We start from the raw sequence: 7243 nt of genomic DNA, 5'->3' as shown, positions 1-7243 counted from the left end.
CCACCACCTTAAATACCATCTTCAACTAAAAAAAAAGAAAGAAAGGTGTATATTTTGGGGCAGCTCTGGGAGTTTACCAGGAAAAGCAGAGTAAACAAGGGTAAGATCTGTTATATAACTAAGTCAGTGTTTTCTCCATTGATAGAGTTTTAGACGATTTAGACTCATCTTTCTCTTTATGGTACAGAAAGGGAGACACTCTGAAAAATGGAGATTTCCTTTATAAATATAATTTTCCTTAATAAAAGAGCAACTTTTTTTTTTTTAATTATATTTATTTTTCAGAGAGAGAAAGAGAGAGCACAAGCAGACAGAGTGGCAGGCAGAAGTTGAAAGAGAAGCAGGCTTCCTGCTGAGCAAGGAGCCTGGGACTCCATCCTAGGACCCCGGGATCATGACCTGAAGCAAAGGCAGTGGCTTAGCCAACTGAGCCACCCAAGCACCTCTAAAAGAGCAACTTCTACTCTTCTTTTCAGAGCTTCTCTTGTGTCTGTAGTTTCTCAAAAATAATCAGTTCAAGATTATTGTGCCAAAAAGACATATTTTGGGTGGCATATTGTGCTACCTTTCACAACTTATGTGCTTTGTTGCTCTGTGGCATCAACTTATGGCATAATCGACCTAACAATAATCAATATATACTGGATAGTTTTAACCACATAGTCATTTGATGCTTCACAATCAGACAGTCTCCAATAAGGCCCCAAATCCAGAAGCTGTACTGAAAGTAGTATACAGTTCCCTACTGAAGATGGGGAGGTCTCATACCAAAACCCCAGCTATCTGTGCTATGAATCTCTTATTGGAGTATTCCAAGGACTCTACATAATGTTTTCTGTTGTTGTTGTTGGTTAGCTTGTTTTTCTATAACAGGGCTCAGAATACTATGGCATATGGGCCAAATCTGAGTCAGGGCCTGTTTTTGTAATTAAAGTTTTACGGGAACATTGCCAAACTCATTTGCTTCTGTATTGTCTGTGGCTATGTTTGCACTACAAGTATGGAGTTAAGTAGTTATATTATAAGGGTAGGGTTGAATAGTTGCCCCTCATCGGCAGAGTTTAATAGTTGCAGTAGAGACCCTATGGTTCTCAAAGCCTAAAATATTTGCCCTCTGGCCATTTGCAGGAACAGTTTGCTGACTGCTGCTTATAACGTTATTGGATCTGCTAGATTATATGCCCCAAGTGGTAAAGCTATTTGTACTGCAGACTACATCTGCTGCTGAGCCTTTTTTGCTCTGGACCCCACTTGAAACTGGCAGCCTTGTAAGTCACCTGATAAGTGAATCAGAGCAAGCAGTGGAAATCCCTCTTAGTGACAGAAATGTCCAATATCCTGGCATGTTCTAGATCATCGGAAATGTACTAGATCATTGGAAATGAAAAACTTTGAAAGTTTCATAAATGCGGCAGGCCTTTTGTTTCAGCAAGCCCTTGACTTAACAAGGCATATGGAGTATTTTCTACTTCTGCTTACCAAGTCCTTAATAAAGAATCAGAGAGATGTTCTGTAGGATAACCAGATAATCATGATCCCTTCAGACTACAATGTGGCAGAGTAGAGCAGAGTTAACGCAGTCCTTGGCCAAGTTCATGTACTATTTACTGTCCATTTCAATGAATGTTTTTGATTTTGTATTTTGGTTTTGATTTATTTGATTTTCCCTCCTGAGAAAATTCCTGCATTTAGAAATGAAATGCATTTACTAAATTAACAGTTATTATATTAGCTTTCTATTGCTGCTATAACTAATACCACAAATTTAGTGGCATAAAATGACACAAATTTATCATCTTGCAGTTCTGTAGATCGTAAGCCCAACACAGATCTTACTGGACTGAGATTAATGGCAGGTGGGGGGGGGCAGTCCTTTCTGGAAGCACTAAAGAAGTTTCCTTAACTTTGCCTTTTCCAGTCTCTAGATTTTCCCTACTTTTTTTGGCCTCCTCCTTCCCTGTTTAGAGCCAGCAATGTTGAGCTAAATCTTCTCACACTGCTATCTCTGTGGTTCTCTTCTTCTTTACTCTTCTGCTTTTAAGCACCATTCGGGCCCACCTAAATAATCCAGAATAATCCTCCCATTTTAAGGTCTTCTGCTTAATTCCATCTGCAACATTAATTCTCCTTTGCTATGTAACCTAACATATTCACAAGTTCTGGGGATCAGGACGTATACATCTTTGTGGGGACTTTATTGTGCCTACTACAACATATACCAAGTGTAGAATCTGTCTGGTTTTGTTCTAGAAAACACACCAGATCTGGCACAATAGCTGTGAGAATGGGTCTGTCACATAAATACATGAAGCTTCATTGTCATTTATAATGACCTATCTGAATTTTCTTTCAGGTTACTATTGGGGAATTCAATGAGTACATAAATAAGGATGACAAAACTTAAATTTTTTTAAGTCCTTGAGTTTGGCATCACTTTTTACCATTTGACTTGAAATACAGTTTTTCTGATTTATTCTCCCAGCAGGGAAGAAGAAGCATTATGAGAGATTTCTGCTTATACTTTTCTACCAAAATCATTCTCATTCTACACAGCAGGAAGTCAGTGTAAGGGTTCTGTGAGCTGTTATGTATATTCATGTTAACATACTTAGGAACTGGGAAAATGACCACAGAGAGGGTGGATGGATCTGTTGGATCTGCTGTAGATTCAGGTGGCCCAGGAATCTATCATATAGCTCTATGCCCTCAACCCACTCTAAACCATAGATTATGATGATGTTTTGTTTTTTATTTTGCCAAATTTAGCTCAGACTCCTTCCCAACAGCTCTAGGAAGATCTGTAAATTACTAGTTCTACAATATGTAATGACTTTGGATATTGGATATAGGTCATTTGGGGGAAGAACGGAGGAATCACTCCTGTATACCCTTACTGTTGTACCAGAATCCTTCAAAATAAGGACTTGATTTGCCTTTTAACCTACATTAATACGATTTCCAAAAAGGAGGCATATCTTTTGCCAAAAGAGATATTTCTCTGTATAGACATTAGTGATACAGAATATATTATTAACAATATACATTGTGGAAGGCAAAATTCCAAGTTGGGCCCCAAGATTTCTGCCCTCTAGTATATACATCTTTGTGTAATTCCCTCCCCTTGAGTAGGTAATCTAATAGACTTTGAATTAATCTAAAGGGAGATCATCTGAGCAGGTATGATCTATTTTGGTGAACCCTAGAAGGGGACTGAGACCTTCCTGAGGTTGGAGAAATAGGAAGTATTGGAAGGTTCATGATAGCCTCTATGAACTAAGAGCAATGCTTGGCCAACAGCAAGCAAGAAAAGTGGATCTCAACCGACAACCACAGGCAACTAAATTCTGCCAATACCTAATTGAGTTTGGGCAAAGACCCTAGATGCAATGAGAACTTATTTTTTTTTAATTTTTTAAATTTATTTTCAGCATAACAGTATTCATAACCACACCCAGTGCTCCATGCAATCCGAGCCCTCTCTAATACCCACCACCTGGTTCCCCCAACCTCCCACCCCCCGCCCCTTCAAAACCCTCAGGTTGTTTTTCAGAGTCCATAGTCTCTCATGGTTCACCTCCCCTTCCAATTTCCCTCAACTCCCTTCTCCTCTCTAACTCCCCTTGTCCTCCATGCTATTTGTTATGCCCCACAAATCAGTGAAACCATATGATAATTGACTCTCTCTGCTTGACTTATTTCACTCAGCATAATCTCTTCCAGTCCCATCCATGTTGCTACAAAAGTTGGGTATTCATCCTTTCTGATGGAGGCATAATACTCCGTAGTGTATATGGACCACATCTTCCTTATCCATTCGTCCGTTGAAGGGCATTTTGGTTCTTTCCACAGTTTGGCTACCATGGCCATTGCTGCTATAAACATTGGGGTACAGATGGCCCTTCTTTTCACTACATCTGTATCTTTGGGGTAAATACCCAGTAGTGCAATTGTAGGGTCATAGGGAAGCTCTATTTTTAATTTCTTGAGGAATCTCCACACTGTTCTCCAAAGTGGCTGCACCAACTTGCATTCCCATCAACAGTGTAAGAGGGTTCCCCTTTCTCCACATCCTCTCCAACACATGTTGTTTCCTGTCTTGCTAATTTTGGCCATTCTAACTGGTGTAAGGTGGTATCTCAATGTGGTTTTAATTTGAATCTCTCTGATGGCTAGTGATGATGAACATTTTTTCATGTGTCTGATAGCCATTTGTATGTCTTCATTGGAGAAGTGCCTTTTCATATCTTCTGCCCATTTTTTAATCTGATTGTCTGTTTTGTGTGTGTTGAGTTTGAGGAGTTCTTTATAGATCCTGGATATCAACCTTTTGTCTGTACTGTCATTTGCAACTATCTTCTCCCATTCCGTGGGTTGCCTCTTTGTTTTGTTGACTGTTTCCTTTGCTGTGCAGAAGCTTTTGATTTTGATGAAGTCTCAAAAGTTCATTTTCGCTTTTGTTTCCTTTGCCTTTGGAGACATATCTTGAAAGAAGTTGCTGTGGCTGATATCAAAGAGGTTACTGCCTATATTCTCCTCTAGGATTCTGATGGATTCCTGTCTCACGTTGAGGTCTTTTATCCATTTTGAGTTTATTTTTGTGTACAGTGTAAGAGAATGGTCGAGTTTCATTCTTCTACATATAGCTGCCCAGTTTTCCCAGCACCATTTATTGAAGAGACTGTCTTTTTTCCACTGTATATTTTTTCCTGTTTTGTCGAAGATTATTTGACCATAGAGTTGAGGGTCCAATTGAGAACCCATTCTTGACAAACACCTTGATTCAATTTGTTGAGACCCTCAACAGAGGACCCAGATAATCTGTGCCTTGACTCCTAACACAGAGAAATTGGGAGAAAATAAAATTGTGTTAAGAAACTAAGTTTGTCACAATCTGCTATGCAGAAATAGAAAACTAATGCACATTTTATACACTTAGCACATTTTAATAATTTTCCTGCTAATGAACTAAGCAAAGTGTTATAAAAATGTTTCTGGTAAAATTAAGCAAAATCGGTCTGATACTCCGTGTATTGTTAAGAATGTGTGTGTGTGTGTGATTTTAGTTACTTTTCTATTAATTTTTTTAATTAATACAATTGCTATAGTCTGAATGTTTGTATCCCCTGCTCAAATACATGTGTTGAAATCCTAACCCCCAAATATCATTAGAAGGTAAGATCTTTGGGAGTTGCTTAAGTCATGAGGACAGAACACTCATGAAGGGGACTAGTGCCTCATAAAAGAGGCTCCAGAGGGATCCCTAGATCACTCTGTCCTCATGTAAGGACACAGTGGTTATGAACAAACAACACCCTCATCAGACTGTGACCATGTTGGGTGCTGGCCTCCAGAACTGTGAGAAATAACATTTTTCTTGCTTATGAACTACCTAGTCTGTGGTATCTTGTGATAGCAACCAAAGCAGACTAAATTATCATAATCAACACAACTGTGACATTTCTTTGTGGTGTCTTTATGAGCATATGAGATACTTGGCTTCTATTTTCATACACTTATATTTATTCATATATATCAGAAGTAATAATGTTTCAGGGTCTATTTTATATTTTAATTACCAGCATTTTCTTGCATAATGAACACAATTGTATTTTGTCCTCTTTTTTTTTTTTTTACTACTATGTTTAAATATGAGTTAAATAAATTTGTCTACTTGTTTTAAGGAAAGTATTTTGCCTTCTCATTTGTTATAGTTATAGTTTGAAGAAAACCAGGTATTATTTTATTTTTTCTCGTTTTAGAAGTAGGTATATGATATTCTACTTATATCAATTTAAATATATAATATTCCATTCTACACTCTATTTAAATGTTCTTTTTGTTTTATTCTGCTTGCTTTTACATACAACTTCACTTCTAGACTATCTTTTATTTTTAAAAATTCAGGGGTGCCTGGGTACCTCAGTTGTTAAACGTCTGCCTTCAGCTCAGGTCATAATCCCAGGATCCTGGGATTGAGTCTGCTTCTCCTTCTCCCGCTTACCCTGCTTGTGTTTTCTCTCTCGCCATCTCTCTCTGTCAAATAAATTTTAAAAATTCTTTAAAAAAATGAAAATCCCTATAGTTAGCCAACAACTAATATGAAAGAAACATTTAAGCATCCACTGTGTTCATTGTCTAAGTCTCCTGCCTGGTGCAGGTTACTTACGATGGTAACACAAGTCAGTGGGAGAACTAGGTGGACTTAAACATAATTCATTACTTTTGGACCATATCAATGGATTTTTCATGTGTGTGTGTGTGTGAGTGTGTGCATGTGTGCATGTGTGTGTGTATGTATAGGAATGAACAAAATGACAGAAAAATTCACTTATCTGTCCCTGAAAGTGAGTGTGCTATATAAAAGAAAATTACCCTTAGATATTGCAATGCTGATGCAAATCATAGCAAAATAAAATAAAGCACAAAAAGGATTTTGAGTTTCCAGGTAAGGCCAATCAATCAGACATCATCATACAAAATACCTGAGGTGTCATGAAAACTCAGAAATATTAAATATTGATTATATGGAGTATCCCTTACAGCTTCTAATTCATTATCCTACACATTTACTGTATGCAGATATTTCTTACTTTATTGAGAATAGAGTAGAATGCATTGGTGCTTTCTCTCTCCAAAATACAACTAGACAGAAATACAAATTTAAGCAAGAATGTTTACATATACAAATTTGTTTTGCTTTGTCTCAGGAAAAAACTCCCCTAATTGAGATTTCATATATGCCATGACAGCCAGGTCAGAATTGAACTAGAAATGATTGAAAGAGAAGACATTCGTAGTGAAAAATACATAATTTATGAAGGCATAGTTGGTTTTATAAAGTTCAGAGAAAATGAACAGCTTTGTTAACTTCTGTGAGAAATGAGGAAAAATTGGGGTCTAACAAGAGATGAAATTGTTTAATTAATAGTATAACTGGAGCATGTGTTTGAAAAAGGGCTTGGGTAATTAGGCCATTTAAAATAATCCTCCTGAATACAATATAGATTATTACTCTAAATATAAGATGAAAAGCTAAAAACTGGAATGTAAGAAGGGAATTTAAAAACTTACTTAAAAAACTTTCAAGAGAAAAAAAGTTTTCCTCATTATTTATTCCAGTTTCCTGTCTTGGTGCTTTTTTTTTCTTTTCCTTTTCCTGGTGATGACTCAAACTTATATAAGGTAAACACATCATGGATAGTGGGAGTGGGCTTTACAGGCTGTGTGTGGTTCCCACATTATA

This window comes from Enhydra lutris, unplaced genomic scaffold (assembly GCF_002288905.1).
Source record: "Enhydra lutris kenyoni isolate GAN:26980312 unplaced genomic scaffold, ASM228890v2 scaffoldscaffold3, whole genome shotgun sequence".
NCBI classification, from domain to species: domain Eukaryota; kingdom Metazoa; phylum Chordata; class Mammalia; order Carnivora; family Mustelidae; genus Enhydra; species Enhydra lutris.
Note: the sequence above shows the minus strand (reverse complement) of the source record.